The sequence below is a fragment of the Medicago sativa genome, chromosome 1 (assembly GCF_051527215.1).
Source record: "Medicago sativa cultivar Bolivia chromosome 1, Bolivia_mono, whole genome shotgun sequence".
In the NCBI taxonomy this organism is placed as follows: Eukaryota; Viridiplantae; Streptophyta; class Magnoliopsida; order Fabales; family Fabaceae; genus Medicago; species Medicago sativa.
This window is the reverse complement of record NC_140749.1, coordinates 44,901,166-44,921,554: the sequence shown is the minus strand read 5'-3', so window position 1 is coordinate 44,921,554 and position 20,389 is coordinate 44,901,166.

The following is a 20,389-nucleotide window of genomic DNA, read 5'->3' as shown; positions in this document are numbered from 1 at the left end:
TCAAGGGACATCGAGGGACATGTTCAACCTTCATATTTAACAAACATGTAACAATATAAGCTAAACTCTAATTTTCGCGATAAGGGTCATCTCATTACTTTCTATTTACCAAATTTAAAACGAAATTGGTTCAAATATTATGTTACGCGATAAAGGACATCGAGGGACAAATTCAACATTAATATTTATCAAACTTTTAACCATATAGGCTAAAATCTCATTTTTGGGACAATGGTCATTCAAATAATTTCATTTTGCCGAATACAAAACCAAATAGGTTCACATATCATGTTTCGTATCAAGGGAGATCAAGGGACAAGTTCAACCTTTATCAAACTTCTAACCATATAGGCTAAAATCTCATTTTCGCGACAAAGTCATTCCAATACTTTCATTTTTCCGAATATAAAACCAAATGGGTTCACATATCATGTTTCGCATCAAGGGACATCGAGAGACAAGTTCACTGTTTATCAAACTTCTAACCACATAGGCTAACATTTCATTTTCGCGACAAGGGTCATTTCAATACTTTCATTTTACCGAATTTCAAAACAAATAGGTTCACATATCATGTTTCTCATCAAGGGACATCGAGGGACATGTTCAACCTTCATATTTAACAAACATGTAACAATATAAGCTAAACTCTCGTTTTCGCGATAAGGGTCATCTCATTACTTTATATTTACCAAATTTAAAACGAAATTGGTTCAAATATTATGTTACGCGATAAAGGACATCGAGGGACAAATTCAACATTAATATTTATCAAACTTTTAACCATATAGGCTAAAATCTCATTTTTGGGACAATGGTCATTCAAATAATTTCATTTTGCCGAATACAAAACCAAATAGGTTCACATATCATGTTTCGTATTAAGGGAGATCGAGGGACAAGTTAAACCTTTATCAAACTTCTAACCATATAGGCTAAAATCTCATTTTCGCGACAAAGTCATTCCAATACTTTCATTTTTCCGAATATAAAACCAAATAGGTTCACATATCATGTTTCGCATCAAGGGACATCGAGAGACAAGTTCACTGTTTATCAAACTTCTAACCACATAGGCTAACATTTCATTTTCGCGACAAGGGTCATTTCAATACTTTCATTTTACCGAATTTCAAAACAAATAGGTTCACATATCATGTTTCGCATCATGGGACATCGAGGGACATGTTCAACCTTCATATTTAACAAACATGTAACAATATAAGCTAAACTCTCGTTTTCGCGATAAGGGTCATCTCATTACTTTCTATTTACCAAATTTAAAACGAAATTGGTTCAAATATTATGTTACGCGATAAAGGACATCGAGGGACAAATTCAACATTAATATTTATCAAACTTTTAACCATATAGGCTAAAATCTCATTTTTGGGACAATGGTCATTCAAATAATTTCATTTTGCCGAATACAAAACCAAATAGGTTCACATATCATGTTTCGTACCAAGGGAGATCGAGGGACAAGTTCAACCTTTATCAAACTTCTAACCATATAGGCTAAAATCTCATTTTCGCGACAAAGTCATTCCAATACTTTCATTTTTCCGAATATAAAACCAAATAGGTTCACATATCATGTTTCGCATCAAGGGACATCGAGAGACAAGTTCACTGTTTATCAAACTTCTAACCACATAGGCTAACATTTCATTTTCGCGACAAGGGTCATTTCAATACTTTCATTTTACCGAATTTCAAAACAAATAGGTTCACATATCATGTTTCGCATCAAGGGACATCGAGGGACATGTTCAACCTTCATATTTAACAAACATGTAACAATATAAGCTAAACTCTCGTTTTCGCGATAAGGGTCATCTCATTACTTTATATTTACCAAATTTAAAACGAAATTGGTTCAAATATTATGTTACGCAATAAAGGACATCGAGGGACAAATTCAACATTAATATTTATCAAACTTTTAACCATATAGGCTAAAATCTCATTTTTGGGGCAATGGTCATTCAAATAATTTCATTTTGCCGAATACAAAACCAAATAGGTTCACATATCATGTTTCGTATCAAGGGAGATCGAGGGACAAGTTCAACCTTTATCAAACTTCTAACCATATAGGCTAAAATCTAATTTTCGCGACAAAGTCATTCCAATACTTTCATTTTTCCGAATATAAAACCAAATAGGTTCACATATCATGTTTCGCATCAAGGGACATCGAGAGACAAGTTCACTGTTTATCAAACTTCTAACCACATAGGCTAACATTCTATTTTCGCGACAAGGGTCATTTCAATACTTTCATTTTACCGAATTTCAAACCACATAGGTTCACATATCATGTTTCGCATCAAGGGACATCGAGGGACATGTTCAACCTTCATATTTAACAAACATGTAACAATATAAGCTAAACTCTCGTTTTTGCGATAAGGGTCATCTCATTACTTTCTATTTACCACATTTAAAACGAAATTGGTTGAAATATTATGTTACGCGATAAAGGACATCGAGGGACAAATTCAACATTAATATTTATCAAACTTTTAACCATATAGGCTAAAATCTCATTTTTGGGACAATGGTCATTCAAATAATTTCATTTTGCCGAATACAAAACCAAATAGGTTCACATATCATGTTTCGTATTAAGGGAGATCGAGGGACAAGTTAAACCTTTATCAAACTTCTAACCATATAGGCTAAAATCTCATTTTCGCGACAAAGTCATTCCAATACTTTCATTTTTCCGAATATAAAACCAAATAGGTTCACATATCATGTTTCGCATCAAGGGACATCGAGAGACAAGTTCACTGTTTATCAAACTTCTAACCACATAGGCTAACATTTCATTTTCGCGACAAGGGTCATTTCAATACTTTCATTTTACCGAATTTCAAACCAAATAGGTTCACATATCATGTTTCGCATCAAGGGACATCGAGGGACATGTTCAACCTTCATATTTAACAAACATGTAACAATATAAGCTAAACTCTCGTTTTTGCGATAAGGGTCATCTCATTACTTTCTATTTACCACATTTAAAACGAAATTGGTTCAAATATTATGTTACGCGATAAAGGACATCGAGGGACAAATTCAACATTAATATTTATCAAACTTTTAACCATATAGGCTAAAATCTCATTTTTGGGACAATGGTCATTCAAATAATTTCATTTTTCCGAATACAAAACCAAATAGGTTCACATATCATGTTTCGTATCAAGGGAGATCGAGGGACAAGTTCAACCTTTATCAAACTTCTAACCATATAGGCTAAAGTCTCATTTTCGCGACAAAGTCATTCCATTACTTTCATTTTTCCGAATATAAAACCAAATAGGTTCACATATCATGTTTCGCATCAAGGGACATCGAGAGACAAGTTCACTGTTTATCAAACTTCCAACCACATAGGCTAACATTTCATTTTCGCGACAAGGGTCATTTCAATACTTTCATTTTACCGAATTTCAAAACAAATAGGTTCACATATCATGTTTCGCATCAAGGGACATCGAGGGACATGTTCAACCTTCATATTTAACAAACATGTAACAATATAAGCTAAACTCTCGTTTTCGCGATAAGGGTCATCTCATTACTTTATATTTACCAAATTTAAAACGAAATTGGTTCAAATATTATGTTACGCGATAAAGGACATCGAGGGACAAATTCAACATTAATATTTATCAAACTTTTAACCATATAGGCTAAAATCTCATTTTTGGGACAATGGTCATTCAAATAATTTCATTTTGCCGAATACAAAACCAAATAGGTTCACATATCATGTTTCGTATTAAGGGAGATCGAGGGACAAGTTAAACCTTTATCAAACTTCTAACCATATAGGCTAAAATCTCATTTTCGCGACAAAGTCATTCCAATACTTTCATTTTTCCGAATATAAAACCAAATAGGTTCACATATCATGTTTCGCATCAAGGGACATCGAGAGACAAGTTCACTGTTTATCAAACTTCTAACCACATAGGCTAACATTTCATTTTCGCGACAAGGGTCATTTCAATACTTTCATTTTACCGAATTTCAAACCAAATAGGTTCACATATCATGTTTCGCATCAAGGGACATCGAGGGACATGTTCAACCTTCATATTTAACAAACATGTAACAATATAAGCTAAACTCTCGTTTTTGCGATAAGGGTCATCTCATTACTTTCTATTTACCACATTTAAAACGAAATTGGTTCAAATATTATGTTACGCGATAAAGGACATCGAGGGACAAATTCAACATTAATATTTATCAAACTTTTAACCATATAGGCTAAAATCTCATTTTTGGGACAATGGTCATTCAAATAATTTCATTTTTCCGAATACAAAACCAAATAGGTTCACATATCATGTTTCGTATCAAGGGAGATCGAGGGACAAGTTCAACCTTTATCAAACTTCTAACCATATAGGCTAAAGTCTCATTTTCGCGACAAAGTCATTCCATTACTTTCATTTTTCCGAATATAAAACCAAATAGGTTCACATATCATGTTTCGCATCAAGGGACATCGAGAGACAAGTTCACTGTTTATCAAACTTCCAACCACATAGGCTAACATTTCATTTTCGCGACAAGGGTCATTTCAATACTTTCATTTTACCGAATTTCAAAACAAATAGGTTCACATATCATGTTTCGCATCAAGGGACATCGAGGGACATGTTCAACCTTCATATTTAACAAACATGTAACAATATAAGCTAAACTCTCGTTTTCGCGATAAGGGTCATCTCATTACTTTATATTTACCAAATTTAAAACGAAATTGGTTCAAATATTATGTTACGCGATAAAGGACATCGAGGGACAAATTCAACATTAATATTTATCAAACTTTTAACCATATAGGCTAAAATCTCATTTTTGGGACAATGGTCATTCAAATAATTTCATTTTGCCGAATACAAAACCAAATAGGTTCACATATCATGTTTCGTATTAAGGGAGATCGAGGGACAAGTTAAACCTTTATCAAACTTCTAACCATATAGGCTAAAATCTCATTTTCGCGACAAAGTCATTCCAATACTTTCATTTTTCCGAATATAAAACCAAATAGGTTCACATATCATGTTTCGCATCAAGGGACATCGAGAGACAAGTTCACTGTTTATCAAACTTCTAACCACATAGGCTAACATTTCATTTTCGCGACAAGGGTCATTTCAATACTTTCATTTTACCGAATTTCAAACCAAATAGGTTCACATATCATGTTTCGCATCAAGGGACATCGAGGGACATGTTCAACCTTCATATTTAACAAACATGTAACAATATAAGCTAAACTCTCGTTTTTGCGATAAGGGTCATCTCATTACTTTCTATTTACCACATTTAAAACGAAATTGGTTCAAATATTATGTTACGCGATAAAGGACATCGAGGGACAAATTCAACATTAATATTTATCAAACTTTTAACCATATAGGCTAAAATCTCATTTTTGGGACAATGGTCATTCAAATAATTTCATTTTTCCGAATACAAAACCAAATAGGTTCACATATCATGTTTCGTATCAAGGGAGATCGAGGGACAAGTTCAACCTTTATCAAACTTCTAACCATATAGGCTAAAGTCTCATTTTCGCGACAAAGTCATTCCATTACTTTCATTTTTCCGAATATAAAACCAAATAGGTTCACATATCATGTTTCGCATCAAGGGACATCGAGAGACAAGTTCACTGTTTATCAAACTTCTAACCACATAGGCTAACATTTCATTTTCGCGACAAGGGTCATTTCAATACTTTCATTTTACCGAATTTCAAAACAAATAGGTTCACATATCATGTTTCGCATCAAGGGACATCGAGGGACATGTTCAACCTTCATATTTAACAAACATGTAACAATATAAGCTAAACTCTCGTTTTCGCGATAAGGGTCATCTCATTACTTTATATTTACCAAATTTAAAACGAAATTGGTTCAAATATTATGTTACGCAATAAAGGACATCGAGGGACAAATTCAACATTAATATTTATCAAACTTTTAACCATATAGGCTAAAATCTCATTTTTGGGGCAATGGTCATTCAAATAATTTCATTTTGCCGAATACAAAACCAAATAGGTTCACATATCATGTTTCGTATCAAGGGAGATCGAGGGACAAGTTCAACCTTTATCAAACTTCTAACCATATAGGCTAAAATCTAATTTTCGCGACAAAGTCATTCCAATACTTTCATTTTTCCGAATATAAAACCAAATAGGTTCACATATCATGTTTCGCATCAAGGGACATCGAGAGACAAGTTCACTGTTTATCAAACTTCTAACCACATAGGCTAACATTTCATTTTCGCGACAAGGGTCATTTCAATACTTTCATTTTACCGAATTTCAAACCACATAGGTTCACATATCATGTTTCGCATCAAGGGACATCGAGGGACATGTTCAACCTTCATATTTAACAAACATGTAACAATATAAGCTAAACTCTCGTTTTTGCGATAAGGGTCATCTCATTACTTTCTATTTACCACATTTAAAACGAAATTGGTTGAAATATTATGTTACGCGATAAAGGACATCGAGGGACAAATTCAACATTAATATTTATCAAACTTTTAACCATATAGGCTAAAATCTCATTTTTGGGACAATGGTCATTCAAATAATTTCATTTTGCCGAATACAAAACCAAATAGGTTCACATATCATGTTTCGTATTAAGGGAGATCGAGGGACAAGTTAAACCTTTATCAAACTTCTAACCATATAGGCTAAAATCTCATTTTCGCGACAAAGTCATTCCAATACTTTCATTTTTCCGAATATAAAACCAAATAGGTTCACATATCATGTTTCGCATCAAGGGACATCGAGAGACAAGTTCACTGTTTATCAAACTTCTAACCACATAGGCTAACATTTCATTTTCGCGACAAGGGTCATTTCAATACTTTCATTTTACCGAATTTCAAACCAAATAGGTTCACATATCATGTTTCGCATCAAGGGACATCGAGGGACATGTTCAACCTTCATATTTAACAAACATGTAACAATATAAGCTAAACTCTCGTTTTTGCGATAAGGGTCATCTCATTACTTTCTATTTACCACATTTAAAACGAAATTGGTTCAAATATTATGTTACGCGATAAAGGACATCGAGGGACAAATTCAACATTAATATTTATCAAACTTTTAACCATATAGGCTAAAATCTCATTTTTGGGACAATGGTCATTCAAATAATTTCATTTTTCCGAATACAAAACCAAATAGGTTCACATATCATGTTTCGTATCAAGGGAGATCGAGGGACAAGTTCAACCTTTATCAAACTTCTAACCATATAGGCTAAAGTCTCATTTTCGCGACAAAGTCATTCCATTACTTTCATTTTTCCGAATATAAAACCAAATAGGTTCACATATCATGTTTCGCATCAAGGGACATCGAGAGACAAGTTCACTGTTTATCAAACTTCCAACCACATAGGCTAACATTTCATTTTCGCGACAAGGGTCATTTCAATACTTTCATTTTACCGAATTTCAAAACAAATAGGTTCACATATCATGTTTCGCATCAAGGGACATCGAGGGACATGTTCAACCTTCATATTTAACAAACATGTAACAATATAAGCTAAACTCTCGTTTTCGCGATAAGGGTCATCTCATTACTTTATATTTACCAAATTTAAAACGAAATTGGTTCAAATATTATGTTACGCGATAAAGGACATCGAGGGACAAATTCAACATTAATATTTATCAAACTTTTAACCATATAGGCTAAAATCTCATTTTTGGGACAATGGTCATTCAAATAATTTCATTTTGCCGAATACAAAACCAAATAGGTTCACATATCATGTTTCGTATTAAGGGAGATCGAGGGACAAGTTAAACCTTTATCAAACTTCTAACCATATAGGCTAAAATCTCATTTTCGCGACAAAGTCATTCCAATACTTTCATTTTTCCGAATATAAAACCAAATAGGTTCACATATCATGTTTCGCATCAAGGGACATCGAGAGACAAGTTCACTGTTTATCAAACTTCTAACCACATAGGCTAACATTTCATTTTCGCGACAAGGGTCATTTCAATACTTTCATTTTACCGAATTTCAAACCAAATAGGTTCACATATCATGTTTCGCATCAAGGGACATCGAGGGACATGTTCAACCTTCATATTTAACAAACATGTAACAATATAAGCTAAACTCTCGTTTTTGCGATAAGGGTCATCTCATTACTTTCTATTTACCACATTTAAAACGAAATTGGTTCAAATATTATGTTACGCGATAAAGGACATCGAGGGACAAATTCAACATTAATATTTATCAAACTTTTAACCATATAGGCTAAAATCTCATTTTTGGGACAATGGTCATTCAAATAATTTCATTTTTCCGAATACAAAACCAAATAGGTTCACATATCATGTTTCGTATCAAGGGAGATCGAGGGACAAGTTCAACCTTTATCAAACTTCTAACCATATAGGCTAAAGTCTCATTTTCGCGACAAAGTCATTCCATTACTTTCATTTTTCCGAATATAAAACCAAATAGGTTCACATATCATGTTTCGCATCAAGGGACATCGAGAGACAAGTTCACTGTTTATCAAACTTCCAACCACATAGGCTAACATTTCATTTTCGCGACAAGGGTCATTTCAATACTTTCATTTTACCGAATTTCAAAACAAATAGGTTCACATATCATGTTTCGCATCAAGGGACATCGAGGGACATGTTCAACCTTCATATTTAACAAACATGTAACAATATAAGCTAAACTCTCGTTTTCGCGATAAGGGTCATCTCATTACTTTATATTTACCAAATTTAAAACGAAATTGGTTCAAATATTATGTTACGCGATAAAGGACATCGAGGGACAAATTCAACATTAATATTTATCAAACTTTTAACCATATAGGCTAAAATCTCATTTTTGGGACAATGGTCATTCAAATAATTTCATTTTGCCGAATACAAAACCAAATAGGTTCACATATCATGTTTCGTATTAAGGGAGATCGAGGGACAAGTTAAACCTTTATCAAACTTCTAACCATATAGGCTAAAATCTCATTTTCGCGACAAAGTCATTCCAATACTTTCATTTTTCCGAATATAAAACCAAATAGGTTCACATATCATGTTTCGCATCAAGGGACATCGAGAGACAAGTTCACTGTTTATCAAACTTCTAACCACATAGGCTAACATTTCATTTTCGCGACAAGGGTCATTTCAATACTTTCATTTTACCGAATTTCAAAACAAATAGGTTCACATATCATGTTTCGCATCATGGGACATCGAGGGACATGTTCAACCTTCATATTTAACAAACATGTAACAATATAAGCTAAACTCTCGTTTTCGCGATAAGGGTCATCTCATTACTTTCTATTTACCAAATTTAAAACGAAATTGGTTCAAATATTATGTTACGCGATAAAGGACATCGAGGGACAAATTCAACATTAATATTTATCAAACTTTTAACCATATAGGCTAAAATCTCATTTTTGGGACAATGGTCATTCAAATAATTTCATTTTGCCGAATACAAAACCAAATAGGTTCACATATCATGTTTCGTACCAAGGGAGATCGAGGGACAAGTTCAACCTTTATCAAACTTCTAACCATATAGGCTAAAATCTCATTTTCGCGACAAAGTCATTCCAATACTTTCATTTTTCCGAATATAAAACCAAATAGGTTCACATATCATGTTTCGCATCAAGGGACATCGAGAGACAAGTTCACTGTTTATCAAACTTCTAACCACATAGGCTAACATTTCATTTTCGCGACAAGGGTCATTTCAATACTTTCATTTTACCGAATTTCAAACCACATAGGTTGACATATCATGTTTCGCATCAAGGGACATCGAGAGACAAGTTCACTGTTTATCAAACTTCTAACCACATAGGCTAACATTTCATTTTCGCGACAAGGGTCATTTCAATACTTTCATTTTACCGAATTTCAAAACAAATAGGTTCACATATCATGTTTTGCATCAAGGGACATCGAGGGACATGTTCAACCTTCATATTTAACAAACATGTAACAATATAAGCTAAACTCTAATTTTCGCGATAAGGGTCATCTCATTACTTTCTATTTACCAAATTTAAAACGAAATTGGTTCAAATATTATGTTACGCGATAAAGGACATCGAGGGACAAATTCAACATTAATATTTATCAAACTTTTAACCATATAGGCTAAAATCTCATTTTTGGGACAATGGTCATTCAAATAATTTCATTTTGCCGAATACAAAACCAAATAGGTTCACATATCATGTTTCGTATTAAGGGAGATCGAGGGACAAGTTAAACCTTTATCAAACTTCTAACCATATAGGCTAAAATCTCATTTTCGCGACAAAGTCATTCCAATACTTTCATTTTTCCGAATATAAAACCAAATAGGTTCACATATCATGTTTCGCATCAAGGGACATCGAGAGACAAGTTCACTGTTTATCAAACTTCTAACCACATAGGCTAACATTTCATTTTCGCGACAAGGGTCATTTCAATACTTTCATTTTACCGAATTTCAAAACAAATAGGTTCACATATCATGTTTCGCATCATGGGACATCGAGGGACATGTTCAACCTTCATATTTAACAAACATGTAACAATATAAGCTAAACTCTCGTTTTCGCGATAAGGGTCATCTCATTACTTTCTATTTACCAAATTTAAAACGAAATTGGTTCAAATATTATGTTACGCGATAAAGGACATCGAGGGACAAATTCAACATTAATATTTATCAAACTTTTAACCATATAGGCTAAAATCTCATTTTTGGGACAATGGTCATTCAAATAATTTCATTTTGCCGAATACAAAACCAAATAGGTTCACATATCATGTTTCGTACCAAGGGAGATCGAGGGACAAGTTCAACCTTTATCAAACTTCTAACCATATAGGCTAAAATCTCATTTTCGCGACAAAGTCATTCCAATACTTTCATTTTTCCGAATATAAAACCAAATAGGTTCACATATCATGTTTCGCATCACGGGACATCGAGAGACAAGTTCACTGTTTATCAAACTTCTAACCACATAGGCTAACATTTCATTTTCGCGACAAGGGTCATTTCAATACTTTCATTTTACCGAATTTCAAACCACATAGGTTGACATATCATGTTTCGCATCAAGGGACATCGAGAGACAAGTTCACTGTTTATCAAACTTCTAACCACATAGGCTAACATTTCATTTTCGCGACAAGGGTCATTTCAATACTTTCATTTTACCGAATTTCAAAACAAATAGGTTCACATATCATGTTTTGCATCAAGGGACATCGAGGGACATGTTCAACCTTCATATTTAACAAACATGTAACAATATAAGCTAAACTCTAATTTTCGCGATAAGGGTCATCTCATTACTTTCTATTTACCAAATTTAAAACGAAATTGGTTCAAATATTATGTTACGCGATAAAGGACATCGAGGGACAAATTCAACATTAATATTTATCAAACTTTTAACCATATAGGCTAAAATCTCATTTTTGGGACAATGGTCATTCAAATAATTTCATTTTGCCGAATACAAAACCAAATAGGTTCACATATCATGTTTCGTATCAAGGGAGATCAAGGGACAAGTTCAACCTTTATCAAACTTCTAACCATATAGGCTAAAATCTCATTTTCGCGACAAAGTCATTCCAATACTTTCATTTTTCCGAATATAAAACCAAATGGGTTCACATATCATGTTTCGCATCAAGGGACATCGAGAGACAAGTTCACTGTTTATCAAACTTCTAACCACATAGGCTAACATTTCATTTTCGCGACAAGGGTCATTTCAATACTTTCATTTTACCGAATTTCAAAACAAATAGGTTCACATATCATGTTTCTCATCAAGGGACATCGAGGGACATGTTCAACCTTCATATTTAACAAACATGTAACAATATAAGCTAAACTCTCGTTTTCGCGATAAGGGTCATCTCATTACTTTATATTTACCAAATTTAAAACGAAATTGGTTCAAATATTATGTTACGCGATAAAGGACATCGAGGGACAAATTCAACATTAATATTTATCAAACTTTTAACCATATAGGCTAAAATCTCATTTTTGGGACAATGGTCATTCAAATAATTTCATTTTGCCGAATACAAAACCAAATAGGTTCACATATCATGTTTCGTATTAAGGGAGATCGAGGGACAAGTTAAACCTTTATCAAACTTCTAACCATATAGGCTAAAATCTCATTTTCGCGACAAAGTCATTCCAATACTTTCATTTTTCCGAATATAAAACCAAATAGGTTCACATATCATGTTTCGCATCAAGGGACATCGAGAGACAAGTTCACTGTTTATCAAACTTCTAACCACATAGGCTAACATTTCATTTTCGCGAGAAGGGTCATTTCAATACTTTCATTTTACCGAATTTCAAAACAAATAGGTTCACATATCATGTTTCGCATCAAGGGACATCGAGGGACATGTTCAACCTTCATATTTAACAAACATGTAACAATATAAGCTAAACTCTCGTTTTCGCGATAAGGGTCATCTCATTACTTTCTATTTACCAAATTTAAAACGAAATTGGTTCAAATATTATGTTACGCGATAAAGGACATCGAGGGACAAATTCAACATTAATATTTATCAAACTTTTAACCATATAGGCTAAAATCTCATTTTTGGGACAATGGTCATTCAAATAATTTCATTTTGCCGAATACAAAACCAAATAGGTTCACATATCATGTTTCGTATCAAGGGAGATCGAGGGACAAGTTCAACCTTTATCAAACTTCTAATCATATAGGCTAAAATCTCATTTTCGCGACAAAGTCATTCCAATACTTTCATTTTTCCGAATATAAAACCAAATGGGTTCACATATCATGTTTCGCATCAAGGGACATCGAGAGACAAGTTCACTGTTTATCAAACTTCTAACCACATAGGCTAACATTTCATTTTCGCGACAAGGGTCATTTCAATACTTTCATTTTACCGAATTTCAAAACAAATAGGTTCACATATCATGTTTCGCATCATGGGACATCGAGGGACATGTTCAACCTTCATATTTAACAAACATGTAACAATATAAGCTAAACTCTCGTTTTCGCGATAAGGGTCATCTCATTACTTTCTATTTACCAAATTTAAAACGAAATTGGTTCAAATATTATGTTACGTGATAAAGGACATCGAGGGACAAATTCAACATTAATATTTATCAAACTTTTAACCATATAGGCTAAAATCTCATTTTTGGGACAATGGTCATTCAAATAATTTCATTTTGCCGAATACAAAACCAAATAGGTTCACATATCATGTTTCGTACCAAGGGAGATCGAGGGACAAGTTCAACCTTTATCAAACTTCTAACCATATAGGCTAAAATCTCATTTTCGCGACAAAGTCATTCCAATACTTTCATTTTTCCGAATATAAAACCAAATAGGTTCACATATCATGTTTCGCATCAAGGGACATCGAGAGACAAGTTCACTGTTTATCAAACTTCTAACCACATAGGCTAACATTTCATTTTCGCGACAAGGGTCATTTCAATACTTTCATTTTACCGAATTTCAAACCACATAGGTTGACATATCATGTTTCGCATCAAGGGACATCGAGAGACAAGTTCACTGTTTATCAAACTTCTAACCACATAGGCTAACATTTCATTTTCGCGACAAGGGTCATTTCAATACTTTCATTTTACCGAATTTCAAAACAAATAGGTTCACATATCATGTTTCGCATCAAGGGACATCGAGGGACATGTTCAACCTTCATATTTAACAAACATGTAACAATATAAGCTAAACTCTAATTTTCGCGATAAGGGTCATCTCATTACTTTCTATTTACCAAATTTAAAACGAAATTGGTTCAAATATTATGTTACGCGATAAAGGACATCGAGGGACAAATTCAACATTAATATTTATCAAACTTTTAACCATATAGGCTAAAATCTCATTTTTGGGACAATGGTCATTCAAATAATTTCATTTTGCCGAATACAAAACCAAATAGGTTCACATATCATGTTTCGTATCAAGGGAGATCAAGGGACAAGTTCAACCTTTATCAAACTTCTAACCATATAGGCTAAAATCTCATTTTCGCGACAAAGTCATTCCAATACTTTCATTTTTCCGAATATAAAACCAAATGGGTTCACATATCATGTTTCGCATCAAGGGACATCGAGAGACAAGTTCACTGTTTATCAAACTTCTAACCACATAGGCTAACATTTCATTTTCGCGACAAGGGTCATTTCAATACTTTCATTTTACCGAATTTCAAAACAAATAGGTTCACATATCATGTTTCTCATCAAGGGACATCGAGGGACGTGTTCAACCTTCATATTTAACAAACATGTAACAATATAAGCTAAACTCTCGTTTTCGCGATAAGGGTCATCTCATTACTTTATATTTACCAAATTTAAAACGAAATTGGTTCAAATATTATGTTACGCGATAAAGGACATCGAGGGACAAATTCAACATTAATATTTATCAAACTTTTAACCATATAGGCTAAAATCTCATTTTTGGGACAATGGTCATTCAAATAATTTCATTTTGCCGAATACAAAACCAAATAGGTTCACATATCATGTTTCGTATTAAGGGAGATCGAGGGACAAGTTAAACCTTTATCAAACTTCTAACCATATAGGCTAAAATCTCATTTTCGCGACAAAGTCATTCCAATACTTTCATTTTTCCGAATATAAAACCAAATAGGTTCACATATCATGTTTCGCATCAAGGGACATCGAGAGACAAGTTCACTGTTTATCAAACTTCTAACCACATAGGCTAACATTTCATTTTCGCGACAAGGGTCATTTCAATACTTTCATTTTACCGAATTTCAAAACAAATAGGTTCACATATCATGTTTCGCATCAAGGGACATCGAGGGACATGTTCAACCTTCATATTTAACAAACATGTAACAATATAAGCTAAACTCTCGTTTTCGCGATAAGGGTCATCTCATTACTTTCTATTTACCAAATTTAAAACGAAATTGGTTCAAATATTATGTTACGCGATAAAGGACATCGAGGGACAAATTCAACATTAATATTTATCAAACTTTTAACCATATAGGCTAAAATCTCATTTTTGGGACAATGGTCATTCAAATAATTTCATTTTGCCGAATACAAAACCAAATAGGTTCACATATCATGTTTCGTATCAAGGGAGATCGAGGGACAAGTTCAACCTTTATCAAACTTCTAATCATATAGGCTAAAATCTCATTTTCGTGACAAAGTCATTCCAATACTTTCATTTTTCCGAATATAAAACCAAATGGGTTCACATATCATGTTTCGCATCAAGGGACATCGAGAGACAAGTTCACTGTTTATCAAACTTCTAACCACATAGGCTAACATTTCATTTTCGCGACAAGGGTCATTTCAATACTTTCATTTTACCGAATTTCAAAACAAATAGGTTCACATATCATGTTTCGCATCATGGGACATCGAGGGACATGTTCAACCTTCATATTTAACAAACATGTAACAATATAAGCTAAACTCTCGTTTTCGCGATAAGGGTCATCTCATTACTTTCTATTTACCAAATTTAAAACGAAATTGGTTCAAATATTATGTTACGCGATAAAGGACATCGAGGGACAAATTCAACATTAATATTTATCAAACTTTTAACCATATAGGCTAAAATCTCATTTTTGGGACAATGGTCATTCAAATAATTTCATTTTGCCGAATACAAAACCAAATAGGTTCACATATCATGTTTCGTACCAAGGGAGATCGAGGGACAAGTTCAACCTTTATCAAACTTCTAACCATATAGGCTAAAATCTCATTTTCGCGACAAAGTCATTCCAATACTTTCATTTTTCCGAATATAAAACCAAATAGGTTCACATATCATGTTTCGCATCAAGGGACATCGAGAGACAAGTTCACTGTTTATCAAACTTCTAACCACATAGGCTAACATTTCATTTTTGCGACAAGGGTCATTTCAATACTTTCATTTTACCGAATTTCAAACCACATAGGTTGACATATCATGTTTCGCATCAAGGGACATCGAGAGACAAGTTCACTGTTTATCAAACTTCTAACCACATAGGCTAACATTTCATTTTCGCGACAAGGGTCATTTCAATACTTTCATTTTACCGAATTTCAAAACAAATAGGTTCACATATCATGTTTCGCATCAAGGGACATCGAGGGACATGTTCAACCTTCATATTTAACAAACATGTAACAATATAAGCTAAACTCTCATTTTCGCGATAAGGGTCATCTCATTACTTTCTATTTACCAAATTTAAAACGAAATTGGTTCAAATATTATGTTACGCGATAAAGGACATCGAGGGACAAATTCAACATTAATATTTATCAAAGTTTTATCCATATAGGCTAAAATCTCATTTTTGGGACAATGGTCATTCAAATAATTTCATTTTGCCGAATACAAAACCAAATAGGTTCACATATCATGTTTCGTATCAAGGGAGATCAAGGGACAAGTTCAACCTTTATCAAACTTCTAACCATATAGGCTAAAATCTCATTTTCGCGACAAAGTCATTCCAATACTTTCATTTTTCCGAATATAAAACCAAATGGGTTCACATATCATGTTTCGCATCAAGGGACATCGAGAGACAAGTTCACTGTTTATCAAACTTCAAACCACATAGGCTAACATTTCATTTTCGCGACAAGGGTCATTTCAAAACTTTCATTTTACCGAATTTCAAAACAAATAGGTTCACATACCATGTTTCGCATCATGGGACATCGAGGGACATGTTCAACCTTCATATTTAACAAACATGTAACAATATAAGCTAAACTCTCGTTTTCGCGATAAGGGTCATCTCATTACTTTATATTTACCAAATTTAAAACGAAATTGTTTCAAATATTATGTTACGCAATAAAGGACATCGAGGGACAAATTCAACATTAATATTTATCAAACTTTTAACCATATAGGCTAAAATCTCATTTTTGGGACAATGGTCATTCAAATAATTTCATTTTGCCGAATACAAAACCAAATAGGTTCACATATCATGTTTCGTATCAAGGGAGATCGAGGGACAAGTTCAACCTTTATCAAACTTCTAACCATATAGGCTAAAATCTAATTTTCGCGACAAAGTCATTCCAATACTTTCATTTTTCCGAATATAAAACCAAATAGGTTCACATATCATGTTTCGCATCAAGGGACATCGAGAGACAAGTTCACTGTTTATCAAACTTCTAACCACATAGGCTAACATTTCATTTTCGCGACAAGGGTCATTTCAAAACTTTCATTTTACCGAATTTCAAACCACATAGGTTGACATATCATGTTTCGCATCAAGGGACATCGAGAGACAAGTTCACTGTTTATCAAACTTCTAACCACATAGGCTAACATTTCATTTTCGCGACAAGGGTCATTTCAATACTTTCATTTTACCGAATTTCAAAACAAATAGGTTCACATATCATGTTTCGCATCAAGGGACATCGAGGGACATGTTCAACCTTCATATTTAACAAACATGTAACAATATAAGCTAAACTCTCGTTTTCGCGATAAGGGTCATCTCATTACTTTCTATTTACCAAATTTAAAACGAAATTGGTTCAAATATTATGTTACGCGATAAAGGACATCGAGGGACAAATTCAACATTAATATTTATCAAACTTTTAACCATATAGGCTAAAATCTCATTTTTGGGACAATGGTCATTCAAATAATTTCATTTTGCCGAATACAAAACCAAATAGGTTCACATATCATGTTTCGTATCAAGGGAGATCGAGGGACAAGTTCAACCTTTATCAAACTTCTAATCATATAGGCTAAAATCTCATTTTCGCGACAAAGTCATTCCAATACTTTCATTTTTCCGAATATAAAACCAAATGGGTTCACATATCATGTTTCGCATCAAGGGACATCGAGAGACAAGTTCACTGTTTATCAAACTTCTAACCACATAGGCTAACATTTCATTTTCGCGACAAGGGTCATTTCAATACTTTCATTTTAGCGAATTTCAAAACAAATAGGTTCACATATCATGTTTCGCATCATGGGACATCGAGGGACATGTTCAACCTTCATATTTAACAAACATGTAACAATATAAGCTAAACTCTCGTTTTCGCGATAAGGGTCATCTCATTACTTTCTATTTACCAAATTTAAAACGAAATTGGTTCAAATATTATGTTACGCGATAAAGGACATCGAGGGACAAATTCAACATTAATATTTATCAAACTTTTAACCATATAGGCTAAAATCTCATTTTTGGGACAATGGTCATTCAAATAATTTCATTTTGCCGAATACAAAACCAAATAGGTTCACATATCATGTTTCGTACCAAGGGAGATCGAGGGACAAGTTCAACCTTTATCAAACTTCTAACCATATAGGCTAAAATCTCATTTTCGCGACAAAGTCATTCCAATACTTTCATTTTTCCGAATATAAAACCAAATAGGTTCACATATCATGTTTCGCATCAAGGGACATCGAGAGACAAGTTCACTGTTTATCAAACTTCTAACCACATAGGCTAACATTTCATTTTTGCGACAAGGGTCATTTCAATACTTTCATTTTACCGAATTTCAAACCACATAGGTTGACATATCATGTTTCGCATCAAGGGACATCGAGAGACAAGTTCACTGTTTATCAAACTTCTAACCACATAGGCTAACATTTCATTTTCGCGACAAGGGTCATTTCAATACTTTCATTTTACCGAATTTCAAAACAAATAGGTTCACATATCATGTTTCGCATCAAGGGACATCGAGGGACATGTTCAACCTTCATATTTAACAAACATGTAACAATATAAGCTAAACTCTCATTTTCGCGATAAGGGTCATCTCATTACTTTCTATTTACCAAATTTAAAACGAAATTGGTTCAAATATTATGTTACGCGATAAAGGACATCGAGGGACAAATTCAACATTAATATTTATCAAAGTTTTATCCATATAGGCTAAAATCTCATTTTTGGGACAATGGTCATTCAAATAATTTCATTTTGCCGAATACAAAACCAAATAGGTTCACATATCATGTTTCGTATCAAGGGAGATCAAGGGACAAGTTCAACCTTTATCAAACTTCTAACCATATAGGCTAAAATCTCATTTTCGCGACAAAGTCATTCCAATACTTTCATTTTTCCGAATATAAAACCAAATGGGTTCACATATCATGTTTCGCATCAAGGGACATCGAGAGACAAGTTCACTGTTTATCAAACTTCAAACCACATAGGCTAACATTTCATTTTCGCGACAAGGGTCATTTCAAAACTTTCATTTTACCGAATTTCAAAACAAATAGGTTCACATACCATGTTTCGCATCATGGGACATCGAGGGACATGTTCAACCTTCATATTTAACAAACATGTAACAATATAAGCTAAACTCTCGTTTTCGCGATAAGGGTCATCTCATTACTTTATATTTACCAAATTTAAAACGAAATTGTTTCAAATATTATGTTACGCAATAAAGGACATCGAGGGACAAATTCAACATTAATATTTATCAAACTTTTAACCATATAGGCTAAAATCTCATTTTTGGGACAATGGTCATTCAAATAATTTCATTTTGCCGAATACAAAACCAAATAGGTTCACATATCATGTTTCGTATCAAGGGAGATCGAGGGACAAGTTCAACCTTTATCAAACTTCTAACCATATAGGCTAAAATCTAATTTTCGCGACAAAGTCATTCCAATACTTTCATTTTTCCGAATATAAAACCAAATAGGTTCACATATCATGTTTCGCATCAAGGGACATCGAGAGACAAGTTCACTGTTTATCAAACTTCTAACCACATAGGCTAACATTTCATTTTCGCGACAAGGGTCATTTCAAAACTTTCATTTTACCGAATTTCAAACCACATAGGTTGACATATCATGTTTCGCATCAAGGGACATCGAGAGACAAGTTCACTGTTTATCAAACTTCTAACCACATAGGCTAACATTTCATTTTCGCGACAAGGGTCATTTCAATACTTTCATTTTACCGAATTTCAAAACAAATAGGTTCACATATCATGTTTCGCATCAAGGGACATCGAGGGACATGTTCAACCTTCATATTTAACAAACATGTAACAATATAAGCTAAACTCTCGTTTTCGCGATAAGGGTCATCTCATTACTTTCTATTTACCACATTTAAAACGAAATTGGTTCAAATATTATGTTACGCA